At 40.5% G+C, this 23,860-nt stretch overlaps 1 pseudogene; it reads left to right on the top strand.

Moving 5' to 3' along the window:
• Nucleotides 1-1,850: 1,850 nt before the first annotated feature.
• LOC115854380 (large ribosomal subunit protein P1 pseudogene) lies at nucleotides 1,851-2,202 on the top strand (annotated as a pseudogene).
• The last annotated feature ends 21,658 nt before the right edge of the window (nucleotides 2,203-23,860 follow it).

Below are 23,860 nucleotides of genomic sequence, written 5' to 3'. Positions count from 1 at the left end.
TGGGAATTAAGCTTAGGCTGTCTGACTCCAAAGCCCAAGTCTTTAACCATTCTGTCATATTTTCTCAGGAATTAAAAAGGATGCTCTGAGAGTCAGGGAATGTGCTAGCAGGTGCAGGGAGGGCATGAAGAACTTCAGGCCAACCAGGGGTCTTTAAATCTACACCCCCATTGTCATCAAGTCCCATCGATGCAATAGCAGTGGGACACACAGGAGCATTTGAAAATGTTCCTATTGATTGGAAGTGAATAATTATTACCTTTTCTATATTGCGGATTCACTACCAGAAAGTAATAGCAGAAATGCTAAACAAGATTAATGGCCATGTTTCATTATGTTTAATGCAAACTATTGATTTTAAAGTGGTGTAAGGTATGGCGGTTTATTACAATAAAACAATAAAATAGACTATGTGAAATAATTGAGAATAATCTTTTCCCTTTTTTTGCTGAGGCTATGGGACATAATGTGCCGTGCATGTGAAGGCATTTATGGCGAGCTCTATCCAGCAATGGCAGTTTAAGCATTCTATAAAGAAGCACTGTGGAACCAGAGTATTATAAATATTCGGCAATAAAGCTGCTAAATGGGCCTTTAATTTGATTCCATTATGTCACAGGATCACAAGGACCAAGGAGGCCCAGCATCAAAAACACTAACTGCTGAGCAGAACACTAAGTACATCAGATAGCCTCAAGGTGGCCTTCCCACCAGGGAATTTTCAGGTAAGAGCTGACCATTGGTGTCCGGATGTGGGGTAATACGTTACATGTGAACCGATGCATCTGCAGTCAATGACCCCCAACTCCCATCACAAGAGTCCAGCCTCCTAACAGTCTTCCTCACCAGGCTTTGTTTCTCCTCTACTTTCATTCACTTTATCCATTTCCAGAGCTAACAGTCGACACCCTCAGAAGCAATTTCTCTCTGGACTCATTCATTCTGCTGATTAGGGCCTTAGAGGCTGTTGAAAGAATGTATGATTTAATCGCCAGAAGCAGACCATAAAGGATGAAGGAGGGGACAGGCCAACTGTACATGTTATGTTAATCAGGCCACACCTGGAGTAGTGAATGCAGGTCTACACCAAACTCCAAAAGCAGATGAACGCTGGACACACTGAGGAGAGAGAAGGATGATGAGGAGATGAAGGCAAAATCATGGCAAATGAAGCGTGAGGCCGGACCTGTGGTTGTTGAAACTAAAGGAGACTCAGGCAAATGTAAGAATTATTGGCTGATGTTTAAAAGGCTGACACATGAGGAAGATTTAGGCTTGTTTTGTGTAGCCCTAGAAGAGAGAAATTTGGTGTCAGGCAGACATGGGCTTGGGTGCAAACCTATGCAGGTGAGTGAATCTTGCTGGGGCTCAATTCGTTTGTCTGTACAATAGAGATAATACTAATACTTACCCCACAGGGTTTAGGGGTGAATCAAGTGAGACAAAACAGAGCAAGGGCTTAGCACAGTGCTTGGTACAAAGCAAGAACTCAACAAACACTAGCTTAAAAAAAAATAAACACCGACAATAACAAAAGGAAAACTGGAAGGCCGACGGCACCTTTCTTTGAGGAGTTGGAACAGACATAGTTGACGCTGAAATTGGGGTCAAGGGGGTTTGAACTAGTTCCATAAAACTAGCCAAAGCATCTGGGAGGTCCAATCTGAGTTTGGAGTGGGAAAGTCAGACAATTCTTTTCCTTTAAAAGTATAGTGGATTAGCTTTTCCTCAGCTACAGCTAAGGTGTTCTGGCCTTCCGAGGAAGCTAAGGCCACGTCGGGGTGAGTCCCTCACTTCATCCGGTGACTAGCACCGCGCCCGGCAGTCCCTGCCTAGCGCTCGCCCACACCATGGCCTCCGTCTCGGAGCTCGCCTGTATCTGCTTGGCCCTCATCCTGCATGACGATGAGGTGACGGTCACGGAGGATAAGATCAATGCTCTCATTAAAGCAGCCAATGTAAATGTTGAACCTTTCTGGCCAGGCTTGTTTGCAAAGGCTTTGGCCATTGTCAACATTCAGGAGCCTCATCTGCAACGTGGGGGCAGGTGGACCTGCCCCAGCAGCTGGTGCTACACCAGCAGGAGGTCCTGCCCCCTCCACCACTGCTGCCCCAGCTGAGGAGAAGAAAGTGGAAGCAAAGAAAGAAGAATCTGAAGAGTCTGATGATGACATGGGCTTTGGTCTTTTTGACTAAACCTCTTTAGTAACACGTTCAATAAAAAGCTGAGCTCAAGGGCTTCCCTGGTGGCGCAGTGGTTGAGAGTCCGCCTGCTGATGCGGGGGACACGGGTTCGTGCCCCGGTCCGGGAAGATCCCACATGCCGCAGAGCGGCTGGGCCCGTGAGCCATGGCCGCTGAGCCTGCGCGTCCGGAGCCTGTGCTCCGCAACGGGAGAGGCCACAACAGTGAGAGGCCCGCGTACTGCAAAAAAGAAAAAAAAAAAAAGCTGAGCTCAAAAAAAAAAAAAAGTATAGTGGATTAAAAAATGAAAGCCAGGGGGGTTGGGAGCCTGGGGGGGGGAAATGAAAGCCAAATTTAGTCCAATTTTAGATGCAAGCATGGGGCCAGAGGAAAGGCCAAGAGGAGGGATAAACAAGGGAATGGGGAGAAAGTGAGTAGAAGGGGTAGAAATGAGAGGTGACAACTGGTTCTTAAAACTTTCATGAGTTGTCTGTGGCTCACTTTGGTGGCCTCTGATTACGTAGTGAGTAGGATGGTTGGCTTTTAATAGTCTTAAGCTTAGAGTGGGTACCAAAAGACAGATTCCAAGTGGGTATGAGGAAGACATTCCTAATTGGGAGGCAGTATACTATAATAGGTTATGGCAGGAAGTAGCATGCTAGTTAAGAGCACAGGCTCCGGAGTCAGACTGCCCAGATTCTGGTCCTGACCACTCCAGTAAGACCCGCCTAACCTCTCTTTGCCTCCACTTCCTCATCTGAGAAGCAGGTGTGATAATGAAATCTACCTCTTTAGTTTATAAGGATTTAATGAAAATGATGCATATAATGATAGTAATGATGGTATGGGTTTCCACACATGAGTCTAGGGTCAGCAGCTGAAAGTAGAAGGGCTTTGATTAATTTCACCACCCATATGTCTGAGCAGCAAGCCATGCCCATTTCCCTGGGGTGAGAGCCTATTGTTTATTGCACTACCCACGGCAGAAAGGACATTGTTTAAAATAAATTTTTGCTTTAAAAAAAAAATGCCAGGGACATCTGGGGCTAGGGTTCAATTACAAGAACGTGCTTCAAAGAGCAATTTGGAGGAAGCGGTCCCTTCCCAGCCAGGATACAGATATAGATATAGATACACACACACACACACTGATCACAATGGAAGCTGAAATTATTGAGGGCAGTTTTAAACCCTGATCCTGGCAGAACTTTGTATCATCTCTTTCTAGACTCTCATCCTCTTCCAAAACTCATGGAGGTATTGAAAGTGGGACTGGGAGTTGTTGTATTCTTTGCAGCCTGGGTCCTTTCTCCTTCTTTCTACCAAGGAAAACCTATTAGATCCCATATCCTCTAGGGTCATCCATGAGATCTTCCCATACCCCTCCCTGCTGTTCTACTTCTCTGAAGTCCTTTAATTTTATGGAACACAAACCCAGGAGTCCGGTCAGACCACTAGAGTTTGTTGTTTTGCCAAAAGATGCAAACCTGTACCTTGACCTTGCCTCCGAATCCTCATGTCCCAACCCCACTCATCACTCACAAAAAGTCCTCCAACTTAAAACTGAGTGTAAACACTGTGTGAGCAAGGAACCCTTCTGCTTGGTCTCTCCTAACCACTAGCACCAGTTATCTTGGGTATATAACTTTTTCTCCCTGAACCACAATTTTCATTTATTCAGGGATGGTAGGGTTTCACTGAGCAGATTATGAGCGTGTGTGGAAGACAGTGTCTGTTGTCTAAACAACAGCTACCTCCCCTTATTCCATTTAACAGAACCACAGCACCAAGCTCTAGGTGATGGGACATGGTCCATCTAAGTGAATAATTTCATATCCATCTGCCCCCTGCAGGTAGAGAAGGCTCCTCATGCAGATATGGCCAAGGAGACACAAGGGGAAGTCAGCCAGAGTGTGGTTCCAGGAAAACTCTAGTTTTCCTGATGAAAATGACCTGAGGCTCATCTTTCTTCCCTTCTTCCTGCACTGAAGGCTGACTTGCAGGCCCTGGTATTACTAAGCCTCTGAACAATGCCAGCTGACACCTACCTTGACACTCATAATCTGAGAAACATAAGCCTCTGTTTATTTAAGCTATTCCTAGTCAGGGTTTTAATTACTTGCAGCCCAAAACATCCCTAACTGATATTGGGAGGGGGGTTGAATTTTAGGCTGAGGAAACTAGTTAAGCAGAAATGAAGAGATATGAAAGTGGTTAGTGTTTAAGGGGAAGAGAGGATGCTATGGGATAGTGTTAGGGAACGGATGGGCAAGATGGAGATGAAACATAGTGGGAGGTTGGGTCAATTTAGAAGACTGGACAGCAGGTGTTCTCAATACTGGCTTGCACATTCGAATCACCTGGAGAGCTTTATAAACTGATGCATGCTCAGGCTCCTCCCTATCAGATTCAAAACAAATTGATCTGGGGTAAGGACAGGGCATCCGCAGTTGAAAAAATCTCCCAAGCACTGAACATCAGGGCTGAGGACTACCACCTTATAAGGTATTACATGGCCAGGTCCCTAGCTTCCTGTCCACCTTCACTTCTCTCCCTGGAGCAGTAGGCTCGCAACACACTGACCTTCTTGAGCACATCATAGGGTTTCTCACCTCCTTCTCATGCTCCGAGCTTTACCCAGATTGTCACTCCTTCAGACTCCAGAGACCTCCCCCAGCCTCCTCATACCAACCTAAGTGGGATGTCCTCTCTCGTTCTCTTATAGTAGTGTTTATTTATTAACTAGATAGTTCAAAGCTATATATTTATTTTTGTGCTCTTTGTTTATTTACTTATTTATTTCTCTACTGTGAGAGCAAATGTCGTTGCCCATTTTCATCACTGCTATATCTCCCAATACCTTGTACAATATGCCTGCCATATACTGGGTACTAAATAACTATTTGTAAAGTGAATTAATAAAATAAAGGCTCTATGTGTCAGACTCAGTTGTACAATGGCAATGTCTGCAGTCCCTGGAGGGAAATAGTCACATTAGTGCTTTATCAAAGGGCTCCAGTGTGCTTGTGGAGAGAAAGACTGGAGCAAAACGGGGAAGGGGCACTACTCAGAAGATTATTTCGGCATCATAGGAAAGGGATGGGAACAGCAGACACATTCAGCCGTATGTACCCAGCTCTGTGCCTGACAACAAACAACCCAAGAATATCTGGAAAGTGAAGGAATGGAGGGCTGAATGAGTACTGATGGAAGAGAGTTTTTATACAGAGCAGAATTTAATAGAGCAAGAGCTCTCTGAATTTTCAGAGAGGAAAGGATGCAGAAAGTGTGCGCAAGGGTATGATAGATTAATTTTGTCAAATTCACCGCACCTTTTGCAGACATGAAGAATTTTATGAGAGTCCTCAGCTAGTGCGTGCAGTGGAGGACAGCAGGCTAAGGCAGCTTGTGGCATTTTGTTTTCTTTCTTTGTTAGTAAAGGGAGAATTTAAATGAGTGTAACCTTTGATAATCTGGCAATTGTAAAAATCAACCTACCAAAGTTCAGGCAGTGTCAGACGCAGAGACACCCTTTCCAAACAGCTCATCTTCCCAGACCTTTCTCTGTCAAATGTCAAAGCCCAAATGAGTTTGTTTGGAAGGCAAATTACATGTCGCAAGCTGTCATTTTCCGTAGTGGGTGACTTCTATTTTGAATAATTAAATAATACAGCAACAAAAATACTCTGGTCTTCAAGTCTAAACTTAAGGGTGCATATATGTAAAACTGTCCCCCTAGTCCCTGGACATTGGAGGGTTCAGGTCTTGAATCAGACATCAATAGTAATCTACCCAGAATTAATCATTATTTAGGGACTGCAATCTGATGTAAAGGCTGAGTCGTGAGCACAATTTTAATGGGACAATAGGAGAGAGAGAAATTATTTTTTTTCTGGAAGGGGAAGGGGAACAGGACAAGGTACTATGAAAGATTAAATTAACGGGTAGAGCTTGGCCTGTGAAACCAAGGGGAAATGGTTTCTGGAAAGGTGTGGCTGTCCTCATCCTCATTCTCACCCTTACCCTCCTCTTCTGTATCTGCACAGTACAGCCCTCACATTTACATCACAGTTTAATATTCAGAAAGCACAGTGAGTTGACCTGTTCTGCATGTAAGCAGAGAAGGTCTTACTACCATCCTTTAGCATATGAGGAAACTGATGCTCAGAGAAATAAAGTGGTCCATTAGACAGCACAGATGGTAAGGAAGGAAGTCCAGAGGCAGTGTCAGGGATATCTCAAGTGTTCTGACATCTGCGAGACACTGTGTGGTAAGGAAGGCAGTAAAGAGGGTAGACTCACAGAGAGTATGCATATGCCCAAACTCGTCAAAATTTACAGTAAATATGGAAAGCATTGTATATTAGGTAGACCTCAATAAAGCTGGAAAAAAAGAACGAGCTCTGTATCTAGATGTGTGGCCCTCAGCAACTCAAACTATATTGACTCCTCCCAACACTGCTTCCTGATTCAGGTGCTCAAAGCTCTCACCTGGAACTCTCCAGCAGTCTGTTCACTGATCTCCCAGACTCCAGTCTGAAGCTCACTCTTATCCATCCACCACCGTACAATGAAACTAATCATTCTAAAACATCTACTCGTCAAGATCAAATCATGCCCTTTTGTAACTCCCCATCTTCCCATAATCAAATCCTAACCTCCCAAGCCCTACTCATAAAACCACCAAGATCTGGAACCGTCTACTTTTTTTTTTTTTTTTTGCAATACACGGGCCTCTCACTGTTGTGGCCTCTCCTGCTGCGGAGCACAGGCTCCGGACGCGCAGGCTCAGCGGCCATGGCTCACGGGCCCAGCCGCTCCGCGGCATGTTGGATCCTCCCAGACCGGTGCACGAACCCGCGTCCCCTGCATCGGCAGGCGGACTCTCAAACACTGCGCCACCAGGGAAGCCCTGGAACCATCTGCTTTTGAACTTGGCTTCTCCCAAATTCTTTCAACTCCTGGAGCCCTAAGCTCTAGTTGTTCAATGAGTTAGAATGTGTAAAATGCTTAGAACAGGGTCTGGCACGTGGTAAGTACTATAAAAGTGTTAGCTACTATATTTCTATTACTTTTATTATTAGCATTCCTGTCTTATCAGCACCTGGATTTCCCAACAAGCATCATGTTCTCACCCTCCATGCATTTACACATGCCTCTCCCTCATCTGGTTAACTCTAGATCTGAAAAACTTAGCTCAGATGTTGCTCCCTTTGGAAAAACTTTCTTGACTTCATCCAGAAGAAAGCGGTACCACGTAAAGTGCTCTGTGCTTCTCATATGGACACGTTTATCAGTTTGCATTGTAATTCTGTTATTTTTGTTTCTGGCCCATGCTTTCTCCCTGCCAACAAAGAGTTGCAGTTTTCTCTATAACTGTACTTAGCATGGTGCTTGGCACAAAGTACGTTCTCAGTATATGGTTGTTCATCGGTCAATGATGTGGCTGAGACCAAATGAGCAGCTCTAGATGTCTGTTTCTTGAAGTATTGTGTTTGGAGATCTAAATATACTGTAAATGCCCTTCATTCTCTGTTCCTTTTTGAAAACATTAACTGCGGATAGGCTGGTTATTTATTCTCCTTAATTTTCAGCCACCACCTTCCACACCAGTTAGTAAGTATAAATGGCTGTGGCTCTCATCTTGTGGCTCCCTGGGGATGAGGGCAGTCTGGGTGGCTTGAGGAAGGGACTAAAATAGAGTAGCTCCAGAGAGTCCCCAAAGGACCACTCTAGTTGATTAGGCTCTAAGTGTGAGGTAGAGCAACATGTGCAGCAGAGAAGGGAACTAGATTCTTCAGGACTGCAGCACACAGGCAGAAACACTCACACATGCACACGCATGTGCACACACACACACTCACATTCACACCATACTTTAAAAGTCTTTGCCCAGCTTCTGCTTTCCAACATCTATTTCACAAATATTGTTGCAACCTATTCTGTGGACCAGCCACTGGGTGAAGAGCTAGCAGTGAGCAAAACAGGATGCTTACCCTCATGGAGTTTGCAATCCTGTAAAAAGACAAACTTGAAATACATAGTTGAGTCCAGAGATAAATGCTATGAGCTCATGCTGATGATGAAGGTGATGGTAATGATAGAATTAGTACTCATTTGTGTGTGCTTACTACAGAGGAGGCCCGGTACTAAGCACATTACATGTATTTTCTTGTTTAATCTTGCTGATGATGGTATGAGATATATGCCACTATCCTGGTTAAAAAATGAGGAAACTGAGGCTCAGAGAAGTTACGTAACTTGATGAAGTTCAGCTGTGACTCCGAATTAAGTTTATTCTCTCCATAAACCAAGCTGAGAGGAGATGGGAGTTGAAGGGAAAGAAAAGAGAATGCAGAGTAAAGGGATCAGGAAAAGCGAAGGCACTTTTCTTTGGAAGGTAAGCAAGTTAGGAAATGCCAGGGAATCAGAGGTGCCCTTAGATCCTGTGGGTAGATGTATGTCTGGGGCATCCATTACGATGGCTGTCACCAGACCAAATGTGGCTGAAAGGGAAACACAGCCATCCAAGAATCCAGCCGCATAGAGAAAAGGTCTGGGGTCAGGCATGCAAAGATGCCAGTGTTACCATGCCAACAGCAATGGTACAGGGAGAGAGATGTACCAGCATTGAGGGCTGGTGATTATTGGGGTTGGCAGAAGAGTTACCATCACGGTCCAGGGCACTACTTAGAAAACCTACTCACCATGGGTAGGTTTTTGATTTACATACAAATTGTTAAAATCCTGGGTTTTCATGGCAGCTCTTCCTAGATTTTTTAGATGGAGAAATGTGTAGGGACCAGAAACTTGTCCGGAGTCTGACAATGAGTCTGACAATGAGTTAGCGGCAGAAAAATGACCAGGAGCACAATCCACTTTGCTCTTTTCCTTTTCCTCTACAGGAGGAAGGGCTGCTTCTGCTCTGTGCTCTGGCCGGCATAGCCAAGAGTCTCCATGGCTACCTGCGGCTTGGCCCACAGTTATATTCTCTCCTGTTTCCTCTGTTTTTGGATTTTTCACTATGCTTGCCTGCTGGTCACACCTGCTCAGGCTGTACCTGAGCTCCTGGTCCCAGCAGTACTTCTTGGAATGGGCCTCTGGCCAAAGCAAAAGCCAGCCCTGTAGCAGAGGGACTGGCCTTTAGGGCCCTGACTGGCAGGCCCTGGACCTTCTCCCTCTTTCTCTGTCCATCCTCCCCTACCTTCCTGGCAGACCAGAAAGTCCCTGATGAGAGAATCCAGCTCTGGGCCAGAGATGTTTTGCTAGGACAATACATTCTGAAATTATATCTTCCTTAAAAAGTGTATGATGGTCAAAAGTATAGAAATCAAACTATAAACTACTGTTGTAGAGGAGGGTTATTTTCCAAAACAGCTAGAAAATAAATAAAATTCGTATGTTTCTCTAACTTTAGAAAAAATCTTCTCCCACAATATATTTTCAATATTTCATATATGCTCTTTGATTTTGATTTTCCTCCACAATTAAGTATAAAGCCAATTGGATTAAGGACAATTAAAATCAGAATAAAACGATAAGAAGAACCACAAAACAACCAGGTATCATGTATTGAAGACTTGTGATATGATTGATATGTTGTTTAAATTTTCATGACAAATTCAGGATAAACATAATATTGTTCTAAATTTGCAGATGAGAAAACAGAGGCACCAACAGGCTGCAGAGTTCACCCCAAATCACACAATTTCTGAGAGGCAGAACTGGAATTTAAATCTAGATCAGTTAACTTCTTCTGAGCCTGCTCTTCTCCATCATAATTTATGTCAGTATCAGCATTAGAGTGCATTATAATTACCTGGATTGCTTGGTGACACACAGATTTCTGGGCCCAGTCCTAGAGTTTCTGATTCAGTAGGTCTGGAGTGGGGCTGGAGAATTTGTATTTCAAACAAGTTCCCAGGTGATGCTGATGCTGCTGGTCGGGAAACTCTATTTTGAAAAGCACTGCCTTACAGGTGTCTAAATAGCATCTTTCATGATTATGTAATTTAATCCTCACATAATGTATGAGAAAGGAATTTAATTATAATCCCCATTTTGTAGAAGACAGAAAAAGCATTCTGTCGAAGGTCATCCAGCTAGTAAGTGATGGAGCCTAAATTCAAAGCAGCTGTCATTCAGAGCACACACACATACTGAACCATTAGGCTGGAGCAATTTCTAGCTTTTCCTCGATTGTATTACACTTATTATATCTCTGTTTTTGCTACAAGTAGCGGCACTTGCATTTTTCCACTTTCCATTCACGATTATAAGACAGGAAGGACAAAATGCAATAAAAAAGGCAATCCTTGGACAAACAAACCCTGCTATACAGAGAACATGGCAAAACTGTCCACCCTGAACTGTTGGCTGGCATGCAGTGCTACTAGGTGGTGGCTCAGAATGTTGAATGATCAACAAATGTGCAGAACTCCACATTCAGTTTTATATACTGTTGAGTAAAGTTAAAAATGGTAATAGGTGATTGTTTCTAATTGGCTTCTGTGTCTTGGCCCTCCTAAGCCCTGGGCATCAGCCAGACCACCACGCTCTCTGTGTGAGAGACTTGGTTCACAGGGCTAGCACCCACAGTTTGCACAAATGAGGCCCAATGTGACATCTCTCCCCAACCACAGACCCATTTCTACTATTGCACAAATCAACCAGACTCAGTGAAAGGAAACAAAAGTGGGGAAAGGCATTAAAAATTGCTAAGTGCTTACGTTGGCTGTTGATCAGAAACTCTTAGCTGGTTGAAAATGATTAGGCAAAGCACATTTTTTTACACACAGGGAAGATGGTAAGTCATTTTGAAATTATTCATTTTTGTTTTGTTGAAGAAGATTAGAGAAGAGGGAGTTTTATATTTTATTCTTTAAAGAATCAATTTTATTTATTTATTTATTTTTGGTTGTGTTGGGTCTTTGTTGCTGCACACGGGCTTTCTGAAGGTGGGATGAGCTGGGGCTACTCTTCGTTGTGGCATGCAGGCTTCTCATTGCAGTGGCTTCTCTTGTTGTGGAGCACGGGATTTAGGCACGTGGGCTTCAGTAGTTGTGGCACACAGGCTCAGTAGTTGTGGCACACAAGCTCAGTAGTTGTGGCACACGGGCTTAGTTGCTCCGCGGCACATGGGATCTTCCCGGACCAGGGATCAAACCTGGGTCCCCTGCATTGGCAGGCGGATTCTTAACCACTGCACCACCAGGGGAGTCCCAAGTTTTATATTTTAGTTTAGCCCTCTGTCTGGCCATGACAGAGAATCCTCCAATCTCTCGGGCTTGGATTAAATGAGATCAAATGAAATCATGCTTCGTAAACTGTAAAGTGTAATGCCAGAGGGTGAGATTATTATGATGAAACACAGTGGAGCGAAATGGTCAATTTTATAGCTTTGAAGACAGATAAATTGAAGCTTAAATGCCAGTTATGCTAATAGCAGTGTAATTTTAGAATGAAAATTGACCTCTCTGAGCCTCCTCTTTCTTAACTATAAAATAGAAATTATAATACTATTGCATGAATGTGATTGTGGGGTTGAACTGGGAAATAAAAGATGGTCAAAAAGGTATTATGACTGGATATTATTTGGGGTAATACTGGTTTGAGCTTTTTTTTAAAGGCAAGAAAAAAATATAACCTTAGTTAAAATTCTAAATAATTTATAAATTAAGCAGCTGCCTAATGGTATCAAAAGCATGGTTTTAAGACATCCAAAAGATTTAAAGTTATGTCCAATAGGCCCTCTCAGTCAGACAAAGGACTTCTCAGAATCTTAAGAGCATTATTTTTTTTTTTCCACAACAATGCGTGGTCAAAGTAAAGAGAGGCATACAAAAAAGATTGTAGCTGTTGCTTCTATAAAATGAATTGGACATTTGATTCTACATTTCTACATTAATATGTGGAAAGCCCATAAGGTTTTTAAGGGAGTTGTATCAGGAATGGACCACCAGCTTGCATTAAAAGTGACTGAGATTGCTCTTGTTTCTAAAAAGCTTCCAAGCCCTCAACTTCCTATAGGCCAGAAATAGGCTAAAAAATTTACTTAGCTGTAAACAAAGGCTGTTTCTTACAAAACAGCAAGAACATCTCAGACAGTAAAGTTAATATCCCATGGGGAGAGTCAAGAGCTAAATGAAGTAATAGACTTGTTCAACAGAGCATTGGAAGTCCTAGCCACAGCAATCAGACAAGAAAAATAAGTAATATGTATCTAAATTGGAAAGGAAGAAATAAAATTGTCACTGTTTGCAGGTAACGTAATACTATATATAGAAATCCTAAAGACTCTACCAAAAAACTATTAGAATTAATAAATTAATTAAGGTTGCAGGATACAAAAATAATACACAGAAATCTGTTGCAATTCTACATATTAACAATGTTCTACCAGGAAGAAAAATTAAGAAAATCCCATTTACAACTGCATCAAAAAGAATTAAATACCTAGGAATACATTTAATCAGGAGGTAAAAAACTGAAAAATATGACACTGATGAAAGAAATTGGAGACAACTCAAATAAATGGAAAGATATAACATGCTCATGGAGTAAAAGAATTAATATTGTTAAAATCTCTGTACTACCCAAAGCAATATGCAGATTCAATACAATTCCCATCAAAATACAAATAGCATTTTTCACAGGACTAGAACAAATAATCCTAGAACGTATATGGAGCCACAAAAGGCCCAGAAAGCCAAAGCAATCCTGAGAAAGCAGAATAAAGCTGAAGGCATCACGCTCCCTGGTTTCAAACTATAATACTGATACAAAGCTACTGTAATCAAAACAGCATGAGCTGCTTTAATGTGCACCTGAAACTATCTCAACATTTTTAATAAGCTATACTCCAATATAAAATAAAAAGTTAGGGCTTCCCTGGTGGTGCAGTGGTTGAGAGGCCGCCTGCCGATGCAGGTCCCGGTCCGGGAAGATCCCACATGCCGCGGAGTGGCTAGGCCCGTGAGCCATGGCCGCTGAGCCTGCGCGTCCGGAGCCTGTGCTCCGCAACGGGAGAGGCCACAACAGTGAGAGGTCCGCGTACCACAAAAAAATAAAAAATTAAAAAATAAAAAGTTAAAAATAAAAACAGTATGGTACTGGCACAAAAACAGACACAAAGATCAAGGGAACAGAATAGAAGGCCTAGAAATAAACCTGCACTTACATGGTCAATTAATCTAGGACAAAGGAAGCAAGAATATACAACGGGGAAAAGACTGCATCTTCAATAAATGGTTCTGGGAAAACTGACAGCTACATGCAAAATAATCAAACTGGACTACTTTGTCATACATATATGAAAATAAACTCAAAATGGATTACAGACTTAAGTGTAAGACACCATAAAACTCCTAGATGAAAAGATAAGCAGTATGCTCTTTGACACAGATCTTTGCAATTTTGGGAGGGGGTCTGTCTCCTCAGGCAAGGGCAACAAATGCAAAAATAAACGGGACTACATCAAATTAAAAAGCTTTTGTACAGTGAAGGAAACCACCAACAAAATGGAAAGGCAACCTTCTGAATGGGAGAAGGTATTTGCAAATTATATTTCCAGTAAAGTGTTAATATTTAAATTATATAAAGAAGCTAAACAACTCAATATCAAAACCCCCAAACAATCTAATTAAAAAAGGGACAGTGGACCTGAATAGACATTTCTCCAAAGAAGACACACAAATGGCCAACAGACACATGAAAAGATGCCCAACATTATTAATCATCAGGAAATGCAAATCAAAACAACAATAAGATATCACCTCACTCTTGTCAGAATAGGTATCCTCAAAACTAAAAAAAAATTAAAAACGTTGGCGAGGACGTAGAGAAAAGGGAACCCTTGTACACTGTTGGTAGGAACCCTTGTACACTGTTGGTAGGAACCCTTGTACACTGTTGGTAGCAATTTACAAATGTAAATTGCTGCATCTAGTATGGAAAACAGTATGGAGGTTCCTCAAAAAACTAAAAATAGAATTACCTTATGATCCAGCAGTTACACTCCTGGGTATATATCTGAAGAAAATGAAAATACTAATTCAAAAAGATACATGCACCCCAGTGTTCATAGCAGCATTATTTACAACAGCCAAGACATGCAATCAACCTAAGTGTCCGATGATAGATAAGTGGATGAAGAAGATGTGCTATATAAGTACACAATGGAACATGACTCAACCATAAAAAAGAATAAAATCTTGCCATTTGTGACAACATGGATGGACCTAGACAATATAATGCTAAGTGAAATAAGTCAGACAGAGAAAGACAAATACCAAATGACCTCACTTATATGTGGAATCTAAAACACAAAATAAACAAACAAACAAAACAAAACAGAGATAGACTTATTTCTTATTTCACAGAGTGCTAACTGGTGGTTGCCAGAGGGGGAAGGACGGTAGAGATTTGGGTGAAATAGGTAAAGGAGATTAAGAGGTACAAACTTCCAGGTTTACAATAAATAAGTCACAGGGATGTAATATACAGCATAAATAAATACAGTCAGTAATACTGTAATAATTTGTATGGTGACAGATGGTTACTAGACTTATGGTGGTGAACACTTGTAGTGTATTTAAATGTCAAATCACTATGTTGTACTGAAACTAACAATATTGTATGTCAACTATATATCAATAAAAATATAAAAAACAAACAAATAAATAAAGGGAGTGATGAATTTGGGAGCTACTCTTAGGGAGTAAATGCAGGCCCTATTCAAAGAACAGTAACTGTTCCTAAATTCCAGGGTCCTGACAAAATTTACCTAAAATTGTGACAGCTAAGGCACTTTCATTACTCTACCTTTCATGTGGGATCGTCCTTTGTGGTTATCCAACCTCTAGCTCACCATTGTATGTTGTGTCAGTGGGGGAAGACGTTGCCTTTTTAGGTCACAGGTTTTTAGATAGTGATAAACATAAAGAGGTACCTGAGGAGTCTCAACCACATCTGGACCTGACTTAAATAATAAGATTCTAGAATTGGAGTCTCAGCATATGATGGCTTTGGTCAGTGGCTCCTCCAATAGCTTCAGCAGAAAATCAAGGGAAAAGCCAACTATTTCTGGGAGAAGAGGATCTCTGATGGACACTTGCTGGCAGTCCTGCGGAAACAGATTGTGGGTCTATTTGTGTCTTGCTACAGTAAAACCTCCAGTATGGAGATCCCTCTGGGACTATCTTTCCATTTAGTAAAAGTTCCCAGATGGCTAAGGGTCTGCCACGTTAAGTTCCAAAGGGTTGTCTTTCAACAAATTTTACAACGATGCATTTCTGAGACGTATCATATGCTTCCCTGATTCCTGAAATAGCGAAGTCAGAACATCAAGTTTGTGTTTTCTTATGACTGTTCCTTACTTATACTGTTCCTTCTCCTAGAACAATCCATCTGATTTCCACCTATGAGAATCCTCCCCATCCACTAGAAGCTGCTGAAATACCACTTATTTCATGAAGAATTTCTTGATTTTTTCTCCAACTAATTTAATAATAATATATAATTATCATGATAACAGCTATCATTTATTGAACGGTTACCATGCACTAATTACTTTGCCTAAATGACATGCTTTTAAAAAAACAGTCAAATAACTGTTGTCCTATTATTATTTGATCCACAGAGGTGATTTAGTAAACTACAGGATTTTTCAACTGAGGAAAATGAGGTTTAGAGATTTACTGAACCCGCAAAAGTCATAAACCAAATGGTGCCTGTACGTAAAAACAGTCAGGGAGAGTCCCAAAATGCACTGCTTCCAAATCAGACTGCTTTCCATTCACATATGAAGATCTGCCTGACCACAGGGAAAGGATGATATTCTTTTTCCTGTTCCCATCTCTCCTAGGATATTTCTCCTTTCCATTCTAGCAAACCTTGTGAGGCTATATAATGGAGGGATTTAAAAAGTCAGTCTTTGGAATGAGACTGGCTGGATTAAATGCTGACTCTCCCTTTTACTAGCTGTTACATCTTGGGCAAAGCACTCAATATCTCTACACTTCAGTCCTTACCTATAAAACAGGGACAAGAGTAACCTCCCTATAGAGCCGTTGTGATTAGTAAATATATTAACCCATATGTGACACTATGCTGGGCACATAGTAAGAACTCAACAAATGTTATCTATTATGGTGTTATTCTTTTCCCTTCCCTCTTGTTCTCTCTACCATTCTCTCTTCTCTACTTATGTTTTGAGTTTTTTTTTTTTTTTAAATAACAATTTGGCCTCGATTGATGAAGCTGAAAAGTAAATAAATAGCAGGTGCAAGTGGAAAGCAGGTGGAATTCACTCTGGGTTTCCCTTCCTGTTAGCTTTGGACACAGGTTTGCTGTTTGCGTAATGTGTTCTCTTCCTTCTCCCAAACAGCCCTGTATGGGTGGGGTCTCTGTTTGTTATTTAATTCACAAATTATTTCCAATTCTGTTTCCTCCAGGTATGCCACCTCATCCTTCCCCACTACATTAATATCAGTTGTCATTTACAGAGTACTTACTCTGTGTCACACATCCTCCATTCTCTCTTATATAATACTCACATGATCCCTAAGACATCAGTATTATTATTTCCTTTTCACAGATGAGGAAACTTGGATTTCATAGAGAAAATCTCATAAATTTCTGCTTGTGATCATTTAATAGTTATGTGACATTTTAAAAAAAGATGAGAGGCTTCAACTTGTATACAGAAATTTTTATCTTCTGAAATTCTCTCTTGTAGAAAACAGAGAAACGACCACTCTTCACTGGATGTGTTTTTTTGTTTGTTTGTTTTTGTTTTTTGTTTTTTTTGGTACGCGGACCTCTCCCTGTTGTGGCCTCTCCCGTTGCGGGGCACAGGCTCTGGACGTGCAGGCTCAGCGGCCATGGCTCACGGGCCTAGCCGCTCTGCGGCATGTGGGATCTTCCTGGACCGGGGCATGAACCTGTGTCCCCTGTATCGGCAGGGGGACTCTCAACCACTGCGCCACCAGGGAAGCCCTGGATGTGTATTTTTTAACAAAAATTGTAACTGAGTTAAAAGATAACTTTTAGGAAATAGGAACCAGGCTGGAGAATGTTTATCAGAAATATTGCCCTCAGTAAGAGAAAGGAGTTGAACCAACTGTAGTGAGATGACATCTCTTTCACTTGGACTTGGGAAGAAATAATAAGGGCTCTTTTATCTGAACCCTTCAGATAAAATATAAGGGCCTTAGGGAGCTGCTTCTACTCTGATGATAGGTGTAGGGATGAGGCTGCACACAAGTCTGAGCTATGATTGTACACTGGGGTTATTGCATCTTGCCATTGTGATCTCCTGAGATCCAACCTATTCCTCCAGATCTCTTCAGGAGAGAAATGTTGAGATATTATTCTTTAATTCTTACTGCAGAATAACTTCCTTTGCTTTCTTAGAGGTTCTCTGCTTCTTCATACCTACAACTGTATGTGACTTTGCAAACTCTGTGGTTAGCTCTAGGCCTGAGTTTATATGTATCAGTCAGTTTTTAACCAGGGTACGCTGGATAACAAACAACCTCAAAATCTTATCAATACATATTTAATTCTTAAATTTCTTGGGGGTTTGGGGTCAGCTACAGCTCTGTTAGACTTAGCTGGATTCTACATGTCTTCTCATTCTGTAACCCAGGCTGAAGGAGAAGCTACAATTTAGGACATGTTGTTCTCATAGAGGTAGCCCAGAAAAAAAGCACCCAGCCAATCCAAGAAATCAAATCGAAAGCTTCTGTACATATGACCCTAGCATCATGTCTGCTCATATCACATTGGTCAGGATATGACACATGGAAAAGCCCCACAAAATGGGGCAGGGAAGCATGAAAAGGCTGGGGAGGAACAAATAATTGTGAACAAAAGATATACAACAACAAGGAACATTGAACCTGCCATGTCAAGAGCCCATTGTTAACTGACTATATCTTGTGTCATATTAAAAATTCTTGATGGAAGTTCTGATTCACTTAGGATAGCCCAAACTATGGATTAGTTTTCCTGGACCAGGTGTCCATCCTTGAGTCAGTCAGGAGTGGCCAGAAAAAGGGGATATAATAACATTATATAAAGGGAAAAACAAGAGCTGCAGCCAGAGGCAAATTCTTTAGGAAGGATGCATCAGAAAGGCATGTAAATTCACTGAGCTTGTGTTAATTGAATGTTGACCTATTGTGTTTTTCATTATTATTAACCTCATTATTATCATCAGCTTCAGTTTTACCACCTCTCTACTATTGCTACCCTCATTAACATCATCATCTTTACTACCTTGATGGCTTTAACAACTTCGTCCTTTTTATTCCTCTCCACTACTTTGTCATCATCTGTACCACTATCAGCATCATCTTTACCCCCAGCATTGTAGCGTAGTATTCCTTCCAATATCAATTCTTTTTTTTTTAACATCTTTATTGGAGTATAATTGATTTACATTGTGTGTTAGCTGCTGCTGTACAACACAGTGAATCAGCTATATGTATACATATATCCCCATATCGCCTCCGTCTTGCATCTCCCTCCCACCTTCCCAATCCCAACACTCTAGGTGGTCACAAAGCAGCGAGCTGATATCCCTGTGCTATGTGGCTGCTTCCCACTAGCTATCTATTTGACGTTTGGTAGAGTATATGTCAATGCCACTCTCCCACTTCGTCTCAGCTTACCCTTCTCCCTCCCTGTGTCCTAAAGTCCATTCTTTATGTCTAAGTCTTTATTCCTGTCCTGCCCCGAGGTTTTTCAGAAACTTTTTATTTATTTTTTTTTAAGATTTCGTATGTATGTGTTAGCATACAGTATTTGTTTTTCTCTTTCTGACTTCACTCTGTATGACAGACTGTAGGTCCATCCACTTCACTATAAATAACTAAATTTCATTCCTTTTTATGACTGAGTAACATTCAATTGTATATATGTGCCATATCTTCTTTATCCATTCATCTGTTGATGGACACTTAGGTTGCTTCCCTGTCCTGGCTATTGTAAATAGAACTGCAATGAACACTGTGGTGCATGACTCTTTTTGAATTATGGTTTTCTCAGGGTATATGCCCAGTAGTGGGATTGTTGGGTCGTATGGTAGTTCTATTTTTAGTTTTTTAAGGAAACTCCATACTGTTCTCCATAGTGGCTGTATCAATTTACATCCCCACCAACAGTAAAAGAGGATTCCCTTTTCTCCACACCCTCTCCTGCATTTATTGTAGATTTTCTGATGATGGCCATTCTGACCAGTGTGAGGTGATACCTCATTGTAGTTTTGATTTGCATTTCTCTAATCATTAGTGATGTTGAGCATTCTTTCATGTGTTTGTTGGAAATCTGTATATCTTTATTGAGAAATGTCTATTTAGGTCTTCTGTCCATTTTTTGATTGGGTTGTTTGTTTTTTTGATATTGAGCTGCATGAGCTGCTTATAAATTTTGGAGATTAATCCTTTGTCACTTGCTTCATTTGCAAATATTTTCTCCCATTCTGAGGGTTGTCTTTTCATCTTGTTTATACTTTCCTTTGCTGTGCGAAAGCTTTTAAGTTTCATTAGGTCCCATTTGTTTATTTTTATTTCCATTTCTCTAGGAGGTGGGTCAAAAAGGATCTTGCTGTGATTTATGTCATAGAGTGTTCTGCCTATGTTTTCCTCTAAGAGTTTGATGGTGTCTGGCCTTACATTTAGATATCTAATCCATTTTTAGTTTAAGTTTGTGTATGGTGTTAGAGAGTGTTCTAATTTCATTCTTTCACATGTAGCTGTCCAGTTTTCCCAGCATCATTTATTGAAGAGGCTGTCTTTTCTCCATTGTATATTCTTGATTCCTTTATCAAAGATAAGGTGACCATATTTGCATGGGTTTATCTCTAGGCTTTCTCCTGTTCCACTGATCTATATTTCTGTTTTTGTGACACTACCATATTGTCTTGATTACTGTAGCTTTGTTATATAGTCTGAAGTCAGGGAGCCTGATTCCTCCAGATCCATTCTGCTTTCTCAAGATTGCTTTTGCTATTCAGTGTCTTTGTGTTTCCATACAAATTGTGGGTTTTTTGTTCTAGTTCTGTGAAAAATGCCAGTGGTAGTTTGATAGGAATTGCATTGAATCTGGAGATTGCTTTGGGTAGTATAGTCATTTTCACAATATTGTTTCTTCCAATCCAAGAACATGGTATATCTCTCCATCTGTTTGTATCTTCTTTAATTTCTTTCATCAGTGTCTTATAGTTTTCTGCATACAGGTCTTTTGTCTCCTTAGGTAGGTTTATTCATAGGTATTTTATTCTTTTTGTTGCAGTGGTAAATGGAAGGGTTTCCTTAATTTCTCTTTCAGATTTTTCATCATTAGTGTATAGGAATGCAAGAGATTTCTGTGCATTAATTTTGTATCCTGCTAATTTACCAAACTCATTGATTAGCTCTAGTAGTTTTCTGGTAGCATCTTTAGGATTCTCTATGTATAGTATCATGTCATCTGCAAACAATGACAGTTTTACTTATTCTTTTCCAATTTGTATTCCTTTTATTTCTTTCTCTTCTCTGATTGCTGTGGCTAAAACTTCCAAAACTGTGCTGAATAATGATGGTCACAGTGGGTAACCTTGTCTTGTTCCTGATATTAGTGGAAATGGTTTCAGTTTTTCACCATTGAGAACGATGCTGGCTGTGGGTTTGTCATATATGGCCTTTATTATGTTGAGGTAAGTTCCCTATATGCCTACTTTCTGGAGGGTTTTTATCATAAGTGGGTGTTGAATTTTGTCGAAAGCTTTTTCTGCATCTATTGAGATTATCATATGGCTTTTCTCCTTCAATTTGTTAATATGGTGTATCACATTGATTGATTTGCGTATACTGAAGAATCCTTGCATTCCTGGAATAAACCCCACTTGATCATGCTGTGTGATCCTTTTAATGTGCTGTTGGAATCTGTTGGCTAGTATTTTGTTGAGGATTTTTGCATCTATGCCCATCAGTGATATTGGTCTGTAGTTTTCTTTTCCTGTAACATCTTTGTCTGGTTTTGGTATCAGGGAGATGGTGGCCTTGTAGAATGAGTTTGGGAGTGTTCCTCCCTCTGCTATATTTTGCACGAGTTTGAGAATGATAGGTGTTAGCTCTTCTCTAAATGTTTGATAAAATTCACCTGTGAAGCCATCTGGTCCTGGACTTTTGTTTGCTGGAAGATTTTTATAAATTTATTTATTTTTGCTGTGTTGGGTCTTCATTTCTGTGTGAGGGCTATCTCTAGTTGCGGCAAGCGGGGGCCACTCTTCATCACGGTGCGTGGGCCTCTCACTATCGTGGCCTCTCTAGTTGCCGAGCACAGGCTCCAGACGCGCAGGCTCAGTAGTTGTGGCTCACGGGCCTAGTTGCTCCGCGGCATGTGGGATCTTCCCAGACCAGGGCTCGAACCCGTGTCCCCTGCATTAGCAGTCAGATTCTCAACCACTGCGCCACCAGGGAAGCCCTGTTGGAAAATTTTTAATCACAGTTTCAATTTCAGTGCTTGTGATTAGTCTGTTCATATTTTCTATTTCTTCCTGGCTCAGTCTTGGAAGGTTGTGCATTTCTAAGAATTTATCCATTTCTTCCAGGTTGTCCATTTTATTGGATATAGTTGCTTGTAGTAATTTCTCATGATTCTTTGTATTTCTGCAGTGTCAGTTGTTACTTCTCCTTTTTCATTTCTAATTCTAATGATTTGAGTCTTCTCCCTTATTATCTTGATGAGTCTGGCTAATGGTTTATCAATTTTGTTTATCTTCTCAAAGAACCAGCTTTTAGTTTTATTGAACTTTGCTATCGTTTCCTTCATTTCTTTTTCATTTATTTCTGCTCTGATCTTTATGATTTCTTTCCTTCTGCTAACTTTGGGTTTTTTTTGGTTCTTCTTTCTCTAATTGCTTTAGGTGTAAAGTTAGGTTGTTTATTTGAGATGTTTCTTGTTTCTTGAGGTAGGATTGTATCGTTATTAACTTCCCTCTTAGAACTACTTTTGCTGCAACCCATAGGTTTTGGGTCATCGTGTTTTCATTGTCATTTGTTTCTAGGTATTTTTTTATTTCCTCTTTGATTTCTTCAGTGATTTCTTGGTCATTAAGTAGTGTATTGTTTAATCTCTATGTTTTTTTTTTTTTTTTTTTTTTTTTTTACAGTTTATTTCCTATAATTGATATCTAGTCTCATAGCATTGTGGTTAGAAAACATACTTGATATGATTTCAATTTTCTTAAACTTACCAAGGCTTGATTTGTGACTCAAGATATGATCTATCCTGGCGAATGTTCCATGAGCACAGAAAGTATATTCTGTTGGTTTTGGATGGAATGTCCTATAAATATCAATTAAGTCCATCTTGTTTAATGTATCATTTAAAGCTTGTGTTTTCTTATTTATTTTCATTTTGGTTGATCTGTCCATTGGTGAAAGTGGGGTGTTAATGTCCCCTACTATTATTGTGTTACTGTCTATTTCCCCTTTTATACCTGTTACCATTTGCCTTATGTATTGAGGTGTCCCTATGTTGGATGCATAAATATTTACAATTGTTATATCTTCTTCTTGGATTGATCCCTTGATCATTATGTTGTGTCCTTCTCTGTCTCTTGTAATAGACTTTATTTTAAAGTTTATTTAAGTTTAAAATTAAAATTAAGTTAAAAAAAAAAAAAAAAAAAAAACCAGTACTGAATGTATAGGCAGCAAGGGGATGGGGTGGAAAGTGCCCTGGATCACCTTCTTTCTTGAATGAGAATCCAGAAGCCTGCCTTCTAAGAGTGCCAGCCACTAACCTGCACATGATGTTGGGCAAGTTCTTTTCCTTTTCTGGACTTTAGTCTCTCCATTGATAAACTGATAGGTTTGGTTCAGGTTCTCACTAAGGAGCCTTGGATTCTAAGGTGGATTTCAGACTTTCTGAGCATTGGGGAAATGCATTTTAATAGATTTAGTATTTCTCAATAAGTCATACATCTAAGTTTAGTAGCCTATAAGTCTACAAAAATAGAAGTAGAACCATAGACTGTAAGAGCCAGAAAGGACAATGGAGATCATGTAATTCAACTCCCTTATATTTGAGATAAGGAAACCAGGGTCCAGAGAGGTTAAGTGACTTACGCAAGGGCACCTAGGCAATTTCATGGCCTTGCTCTTTGCCTATTCCTTATGACGTTAATTTTATCCGATTTCCTTGAGATAATCCTGCCCTGCCATCTCTTTTAACATTGAGAATTCACCAGTGGAGGGTTATTTCTTTTTCCTTCCTCACATAGCAAATGAATTACAAGAGCTCTTTCCAAAGGAGGCTGTTACTTAGTTATTCCTGCAGCCTCAGGTTCTCCTAGCCTGATAATCAAGGTGAGTTGAATGAATGAAACTAAGTGAGAAGTGAGGTCATTTTAACCATTCCTCTGCCTCTGTAATGCTTTCCCTAAACTATTCCAGATGAGTTGGTTGGGTGACATTTTAACCTTTAAAGAGTTAGTTTGGAAACACATTGAAGAGCTGAGCTTGTATTCCAACTATCTAGAAGATGTTAAGGAAAGACTAAGGAAGAGTTTCCTAAAATCATCTGCATTTCTATACCATCAGCCCACATTACCTGTTTTAAATTTACTTTCCACTTCTGACACACCTGTCAGGTAATCATTGATAATGGACATAATGGTCATTTGA

This window comes from Globicephala melas, chromosome 6 (genome assembly GCF_963455315.2).
Source record: "Globicephala melas chromosome 6, mGloMel1.2, whole genome shotgun sequence".
Lineage (NCBI taxonomy): Eukaryota > Metazoa > Chordata > Mammalia > Artiodactyla > Delphinidae > Globicephala > Globicephala melas.
This window is presented reverse-complemented; position numbering and strand designations above follow the sequence as displayed.